The sequence below is a fragment of the Rhyacophila brunnea genome, unplaced genomic scaffold, assembly GCF_057557595.1.
Source record: "Rhyacophila brunnea isolate RB1 unplaced genomic scaffold, BYU_Rbru_1.0 scaffold_57, whole genome shotgun sequence".
In the NCBI taxonomy this organism is placed as follows: Eukaryota; Metazoa; Arthropoda; class Insecta; order Trichoptera; family Rhyacophilidae; genus Rhyacophila; species Rhyacophila brunnea.
Window position 1 is genome coordinate 1290129 of NW_028233245.1, and position 10255 is coordinate 1300383.

Consider the following 10255-nt stretch of genomic DNA (forward strand, 5'->3'; position numbering starts at 1 on the left):
ATTTAAAGATATTTTGTAGATCCAGTAAAAAGAAACTTATTGTACAAATTTGTAAACTATAACATAGTTGAAAGCCTATCTTAAAACCTAAAACATGAAACATCTATGATAATGTGCTAAAAGTATTAAAATATGGACGTTTTGGCTACATAGACTGTTCACTGTATCGCAGATTGTTATTTTTGTAGTTTCTTGAATGAAATATGAAAATTGAATTATAACATGTACAATAAAATATGACACGAACTTTTATTTCTTTTTTTTTGCAGTTGCACTTGCTTTTGTTTTTATATATAATTGCTATAAATTAAGCGAAAACTGATATAAAATTCGATCACAATTTTAATAACTATTTATGCAATTTTTATTTATATTTTTTCGAATTTACTTTATTTATTTATGTTTTACTTCTATTAATTTTAGGATATTCGCTTTAAAATAATAGGTACTATAGCTTAACTGCTGCGTCTCTCTGTGGGACTCACCCAGCACTTCTTGTCACCCGTAATCACCATGATTTGAGCCCTTTCTCATGGGCGGCAGTCAGTATGTGAAAGGAATGTGATTCTGTATACTGTTCATCGCTAAGGTATACAAGTTATAACTACACTCTACACTTACCTATATCTTTGCTGAATGGTGTAGGATCCTTTTCCATACTGGAGGCACAGTTCAACGGCTTACACAGCAATCTCCTATTTCTCATGGCTTGTCAATACTTTATATTTTATTATCATTGGCCGCTCCCTTGGGTGTTTTTTTTAGAGTAAATTCGTTTGGAAATTAGTGGGGTGGGTGGAAGTGGAACCTATAATGAATTTTAATATAAATTTTTTATTAAATATCATGTATATATTATTTTAATCTGATTATTTTACGTAAAATCGATCATGAATCGGTTTAATACCATTTCTTCGTTTTTAAAATCAAAATATAGTAAAAAATTAAAAAACTATAACCTTTATAAGAGTTTAAAATAGCAAATAAACCTTATAATATGAATGCCAGAGAGAAATTATTTTTGTTTAAACTGGATCTTTAATCTTAACTGAATTATTAAAAAAATAAAATATCATACAGAAAAGGTTATTATTTTAAATTCGATCATATATCTAATTATAACAAAATAATTATATACTAAACTATTTTAATTTTAGAAATATCAAATAGGACTAATTGCCCATGAAACTTAATTATAAATTGTTATTGGCACATAAAATTTAAATAGTATTATACTGCATTAATTAAATATATTAATTGGAAAATGTATTTTTTATTTTTGAATTTAATAGATCAATTTTACACATCTATATTAAAAAAATGCAAGATTTATATATATCAGCTAAAAATACTGCTGTTGCTAGATTAAATCATATCCGAATCTATATCTAATATAAATAATGCATAATATCATCAAAATGAAAAAAAGGAAGTTAAAATTTTATTTAAATAGTTTAATTTTATAAAATTAATGGATTTTCTTAGAGCGCGATATTTTTTATTTTAATTTTTTAAAAAAAAATTAATTTAAGTAGATAACTAAATAAATTTTATATAATATATTATTAAGTGATGTTTTTTTTCTAACTTGCTTGTATTTTTCTATTTAAATTATTTTCTAATTAATTGCACAATAAAGAAAATTTTATTTAGAAATTAACGTCGTTCAATCAACGATTTTTCAGATGGGTTAGGGTAATCTAGGACAATGAAATATAAGAATAAATCTAATCCAATATAATTAGAAAAAAGGTCTTGGATTGATAATTCATCAAGAGTTTAGATGTTTAAAAAAACAGTTAAGACACAATAATTAGAGGAAAAAATTTTCACAGAACCAACCGATCAATAAACAAGTAGCTCAATTTTTGTATAATAAAATATTTCATAATCTAAAAAAAAACGAAAAAAGAAAAATTTTACGGGTATATTTGATCATATATACATATTAATTCGCGAGAAAAAAATTGTCATTAGTCAGTTTTAGAAATAAGTCATACATATATTAGGAATTCAATTTTAAATATGGTATTAGATAAGATATAAATGAAATATGCGTTACTAGGAAAAATAACTTATCATATTATTATTTTATGAAATTTAAATTCAATTACTTAAGTTTCAGTTAGCCCTGGTGCATTATTTTTATTAAAATTTATTATCAAAAATAAGTATTTATCTATAATTTGCTTCATTTTTATGTTTCATATATCTAGCTAAAATGTTATAAAAAAAAATGGATTATATGTAACAAAAAGAAAGGCTTCTATGAACTTTTTTAATAAACTAACCTGAGTTATATGATAAGCCACGATTTCTTCATAAGAATTTACATTAATATTTTTCAGTGTCGACGCTTATATATTTTGAAATGCCTTTATTATTTACATTAGTATTGTAAATAGCTAAAAATTTATATTCGGTGCTAAGCACGCCATAGTTGGGCATCTTTATGCCAGTTTCATACATAAAATTCTAGATTAAAAAATATAAATTATTTTAGAGTATTTCCTGATAAGATCATCGGCTCAAAAGATATTATTAATATATTTGAGCCTTTTATATTATTTATTATACGCATTATTTATTGACTAATAATTTATTTCTTATTTTTACGCTTAATAATTTGATATAAAAATATTTATTTCTGGTTTTATGATGGTGAAAAATACACTTAAATCAACAATGTGATATTTTTAAGATGTGAAAATATTTTATGGATTATGAGAATTCTTAAATTTTTACATCAGTATGTTTACTATAATTTATGATCATACAACAAATTCTTCATAATTTATCACTATAATATTCTATAGCACTAATATAATATTTATTTAAGGGCTAATTTTCTTTTAACTTTTAAATTTCCTCGCGCGATTCTTTAGATTGCTCTATTCTATATATTTGGTGTATTTTATTTTCAAGCCCATCGTCTTTACAGCCTTCTTCAATGCAACAGCCTTACTTCAAGTTTTATGCATTCAAGTGTTTTTCTCAATACTATTGTTTGTTCATATGCTTCTATTTAAATCACTAACTCTTATAGAACGACTTACAGTAATCATAGAATCATGAATTCAATCCAAAAAAAACAGCGGTTATTCTGTAGGTTTTTATATAATATCTTATAAAAATCTTATGAACATAGTTTAATTTTTTCATAGATGGGTACAAATACATGCGGAATATAATTAAAAAATATGTTTTAAATTTATTATGAGTTTAGCTTAATTTCTTTTATAGATGGGCAAGAAGTAAAAATTTGTTTTACATTTATACATAATCTTTTTTGAAGATGGGCGGAAAATAAATATAGTACCTTAGCAGCTTTTTATGAATTTAGTTCATTTTTCTAAGGTAAAAAAAATAAAAATATCTACCATCTGTATAATAACTGCTGTAATTTGATCTTTAAATTTTTGCATTCATTTTTTGTAAAATGGATCTTCTAATAAATCTTTTTTTGTGTTTTTTTATGAAAAACTATTGGACAAATCAGATGAAGAAAATAAATAAATTAGGATGAAGGTAAACTGTTTTACGCAATTTATTTGTGATTTTTATTTATATTAGATCAATAGTCGTTTTAAAGTATGTTTAGTACTTTTTTGTGCTTATTTAGTCCAAATAAATAGATATTCACTTACGAATAGTGCTACTGCACAAATTCAGTGACTTATTTTGTCAAGTTATATAGAGGAATTAGCGAATTTAGAACTGGTATTTTTCAATGTATTTTGGATTTATAAAACCAAATATGGTTATGTTTTTAGAAATATGAATTTAAAGTCTAAGATCTTCTAATTTTAAATGGGTTTAATTAAACATAAGTATATTTCTATTTATGGGTTAATTTTTGGATTGTATTTTTTTTCATTTTTTAAATATAACGTGACTGATTCAAAGTGAAAACCCATATCTATATTTGTGGCTATATTCTGATCGTTATATTTGCTTAGATGACACACCTCTTTTCAAGATCTATTTTTTAAAGGGGTTTCCTCAATCCCGTAGTTTGAATATATTTCTCAATTTAGTTTGCGATTTCTTGTTATTTCAGATATTACATAAATATATATTTAAATATGTATATTTCTACATATTTTAATTTTTAGGTGAACTATAAATTTAACCATCTAACAAAGTTAAAGATTATAACTATTTTAAAACATCAATGCTGATTATAATTGTAATTTATTTACAAACATAAAATTTTATAGAAGAATATAGATTGATCTTCAATGTTTTTTTTCCAGTGAGAGACCATACTTTTAAAAACAAGAAAATAATTCCAGATGTTAAATTTTAAATATCCGATCAAAAAGTGGAACACATCACCAATTTTTAAGGGAATTGCTAACCAATCAAAATAACCACTATAAATTAAATAGGAAAATTATCACCAATTGCTTACAACGGCATGAAAGATTACTTTTTTTCAATGATTATTGGAAAAGAGTCTAGCGCCGCTATGAATCTTTTATAAAGTGAAAATAAAAAAATTAAACGTTTTTTTGCGAATATTGAAATGCGATAGCAGATTTTTTTAAATAAAAAACAGAAAAATTTTGAATTTCGAAATAAAAAATACATGCTATGCGCGAAAATTTTATTTTAACGACAGATAGAGCTACAAAATATAACGCTGCCACAGAAAGTTAATGTTAAAAAACGAAAAGTGGCAAAATAAACAGAAAGTATTTGTTGTTTTATCTATCTATAATTACTATGTGAATTGTGCATTATTCTATATATGTGGGTTGGGCAGTTAAATTATAAATAAATCTTAAATTGTGTGAAATTCTACATGTGACTATAATTAGTTTTTTGCTTAAAATATACAACATGAACAACAAGATTTATATTATAAAACTGGCACTTGACCAGATGATTTTATGAATTTATTGCATATATACAGACTAAATGTATAATATAAAAATCATATTGATCTAAATTTTTTTCCATAGTTCTAAATGTTGATATAAATTTACTTCATAGTGATAGATGTTAATGTATATTCACTTCATAATGTAAATGATGTTTAAATTTATTTCATAATCATAAATGTTGTTTACATTTTATTTCATTTCGCTAAATACCTTTTAAATTTCTGTAAATATTTATTCTGCATTTAGTAGAAAGTGAGCATATAAAGACCTTCTTTAAACTCTTTAGGACACTTTTAATTGAGCAATGCAAATTTTCATTGTGATTCGAATTTTTTTATTTTTCTTTGAAATTTCATCATATCTTGTTATAAAATATTCACAGATACACTTCTATTTATTTTTTCTTTGATTATTCTTTATAATAACACCTATAATTTAAATAAATTGGAATAAGCATAAGTTGTTGATTATTTTCCAGATAAAAATAATCAATAAAAAATATTTATTTTATTTATCTATCTTTCATTAAGTTTATTTTTCCTTCGATTACATTCATTTCGGTCTTGATTTTATTTTATACGTTTTATCCCCTTTTTAAACCAGAAATCTTGATAATTATAGAGAATAAGTCGATTCTTTATGTGCTAGCCATCCAATATTTGTTATAAAATTATTTATAGGCTAGTTTGACCATATTACTTTTTATTTCTTTTCAACCAAGCTAGACTTCATATAGTTCTATAGGACTAGTCATATTTATACTTCTTTCAATTGCATCTTCTCCACAAAATTATCACCCTTTAAATAATTATTGATTAAAGTGCATTTCTTAACCCTATCGTTTGTGCTTATGTGACCCCTTTCGTTGGCATTCCTGAATCTTTGATATACAGCTTGAGTTTTTTCATTGCTAGTACAACATCATTTTTTATTCTTATTAGTAATTTGTAAATGAATGAAATCGAATTAAATGATTAAATCACATTATCATTTTTGTAAACAGGTGCAGGATGATGCAATACTATCTAGATATATTTTAAATAACGACACCTTCTGGCTAACTCAAAACCAATGGGATAAACAAGATCTTCCTTTTAACTTCATTTCTAAAAAATTTTCCACCAAAATAATATAATTAAAAAAATATAGCTAAAATTATAGAAATATTTCCCCACTTCGAATTTTGCAAAAAAACCACAAAAAATCTTACTTATGATAATATATTATCAAAATTTTCACGTTCTCAGTCAGATGGCCGAGTGGTCTAAGGCGCTAGATTAAGGGTCTAGTCTCTTCGGGGGCGCGGGTTCGAACCCCGCTCTGACTATCTTTTAAGAATTTCAGAGACAAAACAAGACCCAACTCAAACTCCAACTGTACAAGAACACTTATTTATTGAACAAATCAAATAATATCATATGTAATATTTGCGTTGGAGTGTTGTCAAAATTCCACCAAAAATATGTTAAGGAGTTAAAAATCCCAGAAGAAGTAGAATCATACATGCAAGATACATGAACTCATCTCGATTGAGAGATGAAGAGTAGTTTATAAAGATATATCAGGATAGGTGTCAAAAGATGTATCAAGCAGTTGTGCAGATACCTATGGACTGACCACTTCACAATCAATATAATTGATAAAAAGACACTTAACCCATAAATTTGTAAAATTCGTTTTTGCACATATCTTAAGTCGTTTTTAAAGAGTTAGAAATTCCACAGAAACAAAAGTAGGGTAATGAAAAACACTTGAATGATAAGTTCTAAACGAAGATGTATAGAAAAATATTTAAAGATGATGAGTTTAAAGAAGCATAAAGTAAATATTTTTAAAAGATTATTCTAAAGTTTTGAAGAACAAATTTAAATGGCTAAAATCAAAGTAACACATGTAAACTTTTTTTAATGGTTAATTTTGGCATTGTGATTTGAGATTTTCTCTTAAAATATAACTTTATTGATTTAATATGGGAACATCATATCTATACTCTTGGATATATCCTCTTTCTATAGTTCTTCTCTTTTTGAAGCATCAAATCAATCAATCCTAATATAAATTTAAATTTAACCTTTACAATTGTTAAGGAGTTAAAAATCCCGGACGAAGTAGAAGCATAAATGCAAGCTCTCACACTCCGCAAGACACTTGAACTCATCTCATTTGAGAGAAGAAGATAGATCAGGCGAAGGTGTCAAAATATGCATCAAGGAGTTGTGCAATATTCCCAAAACGCTGACCACGTCTAAATAGATAAAATCGATAAAAAGAAAATTAACCCATAAATAAATATTGATAGTTATCTTTAAAATAATCTAAATACGAAAGAAACAGGGGTAATTAACCAAATTTAGGCAATTATATATACCTCGGGATGGAGAAAAACTCTTACATTAATATGCCTTGAGCGTAAAAGAGGTATTGAAAGGAATTCAGTTGGAGAAAAAGATCGAAAGAATTAATACGCTTTGCGCATGAGAGGTCATGCAGGTTGTTCTTGAGAACAAAAAATAAAATTATAACGAAAAATTAAGCACGAAAATAAAGAAATTTAAATATTATACTCTGTTTTTCGGGTAATTATAAATTTACATTTCAAGAAATTTTTTATAAATCGAAAAATTTGTGGTCCAAGATATAGAAAATTAAACACAATGACTTTTTTTAAAAAAACAGAACATTTATATTAAGATGTAGCACTGGTGAATTTTCTGCTGAAACAGTTTAGAATATGTACATCAAAACAAGTCTAGCTTAATTGCTTACTCGGAAGCGTAAATATATACTAACAGTGACTTTAACTTAAATAAATTAACCATTTTACATATGATATGCTAAAGCGTAAAATATTGCAAACATTACAAATATTTACATCATTTAAAATTAGTTTTGACATAAATTTAATAATTATGCATTATAAAAGCACCGGAAAATGGTTAACAACCAGACTAGAAATAAAATATAAATTTGACGTGGTTTTTATATTATTTATATTAAAAATTTGATAGTTATTTTTGAATAAAATGTAAGGCCAGTTTTCAGACTATATTGAAGCAAGATCGCACAAAATTTTAATCATAAAAACATGGCGTATTTTATAGATTTACTACTTTTGGGCGGACAATTTAGCTTGGTTTAATTTATTTGGTAAAAAAGGAAATTAAAGAAAATAAAACATAAAGAAATTAACGAAGTTAAAAATGCTTGATGCAATAGAGGCACACTTTATACCTCAAATTCTTCACAACTACTTCAGCTCATATCATTTGGGAAAAAGAATGACATTCGATAGGTTGTGATTGAACAAAGATATCAAAAGACCCATTAAGTAGATTTTAAATGTTTCTAATTCATCGTCTACATCTTAATAAAAAAATGACTAGGATATGTTTACATATCAAACAGAATGTATCGTGTCGATAAGAATTTAAACAATACTATCATTGATTGCTATCGAAATAAAATCTTAAAGTCTTGCTCAAAAAAAAGGAAAACTAACTATAAACACCCATGAAAAGATAGAAATTATATATAGTTTAAATTAGTTGCAAATTGAAAATAAAAACATATACGGGAAATTGCTTATACAATTTAGAAAATTAGAAATCAAATTTATAAAAAAATTATCGTATTCAAGTTTTTCTAAAGTAACAGATGAGAGAATTTTCGCAAATATCCCAAATGGATATTTATTTTTACATCCTGCGTACCACTACATCTTCAATATTTTAGGAAATTTAATATTCAAATTTTACAGCACAAAATAAACATTTAGAAAACACACAAAAAACTGTCATTACATAAAGTAATAATAAACTATACACTTTTCTTTTTAAAGTTTGTATATTTTTTTAGTTAGGATATATTTTTACGATAATAATCGATAATCAAATTTTCATATAGATTCGGCGATCTCTATTTCTTGTATACCTTATTTATTCGCTATGAAAATACAAAATCACCCAAAAAATATGTATAGATCACTGAAAAATACATATTTTTTTTGGCAGTTATTCCATTTAAATAAAAAAAATAAAAAAAACTCTTCAATTCTATTTTTTATGAAATATTTCCTAGCCGTCAAGTATGTTTTCCCTTTAACAACTGTAGACAAATTAAAATTTTTCATAAATTTATCTTCATAGATAATAAAATAATAAATTGAAGTTTAATTTTCCTTCACATGACCTATATCAAGAACCATGCTATGAAAATAGTACAGTCTTTTTGTAATCTGTATTTTTTTGCACGCGGGGAAACACCCCATAATGTTTTTCGATTCTGAGAAGAGTAAATTTAAATTACATTATGTTTATTCAGACACATATTTTACGGCTTTAAATCATACCCGTTTTTATCTTGTCTAAATTCAGTATTACTACTTCGAAATAGTGAATTCGAACTATTCCAGTTATATAAGCGTGTCGATTTTTTTTTGTATGATGACTGTAGAATAAGTTAATTATGAAGGATGGTTTTATAAGAATATAAGAAATAGTAGGTCTGTATGCATACAAGTAAATTTAAAAAATAAACCACAATAAGCTTTTCATATAATGAAATCATGTCTGTAAATATGAAGAACATTTATTAATCTAGAGAAATGACACGCAAAAAATAATTTGTGTGTCATCAATAATTTTTTAAGAGCACATAATAAATTTTATACCGGTAGACCATAGAAGTAATGATTGTTTGATCTAAATATTTGACTTGGAATCTTTTACATGCAAAGACATGAATTAACTATCGAACTGGTAATTAATGTCGTCTAGCTGCAAAATATACAGCGAAAATATTAAAGCTACCCAAAGTAAAAAAAATTTATTGGATTTGAAAATACAATTGCTTGTGGATTCTACAAAAACTTTACACATATGCCTAACACAAGTAAAATAATCAATAAATTTATAGAATCATGGGGATATTGGAAAATAGCGGTGGACGAATTGGCTATATTCAACATATTTTAATTTTTTGTATCAGCATACCGAATGTATTGGTTTCTTTTTCAAGTATTGGTATCGTATATACTAAAGCTAGAAAATAATCACTGCATTTTATATCAAGAATATAGCAAAAAAACTCGTAACTACTTTTATTTCTATTGAATTGTCATAGTAAGTACTATTATAATGATTTAATTTCGAATTTTCTCCTTTAAAGCTAGCTAAATGAAGTTTTTTACGAGAAAGAATATTTATTAAGTTTTACCTTCTAATATGAAGTTATATATTCTGGATTTTTATTACAGTGCAATTATTTTAGAAATTGTCCAATTAGGAAAAAATTTAAACATGATCTATAACTTTTACGGCGAAAAATTTGATCGCAGGTATTCTTTTGAGTGTGTTCATTTACACGGT

The 10255-nt window shown here is 25.3% G+C and overlaps 1 non-coding gene across 1 annotated transcript; it reads left to right on the forward strand.

The window, feature by feature from the left end:
- The first annotated feature begins 6134 nt into the window (after nt 1-6134).
- TRNAL-AAG (transfer RNA leucine (anticodon AAG)) lies at nt 6135-6216 on the forward strand. Its single transcript has one exon. It is a non-coding gene; the product is annotated as a tRNA-Leu (tRNA).
- Nucleotides 6217-10255: the final 4039 nt, after the last annotated feature.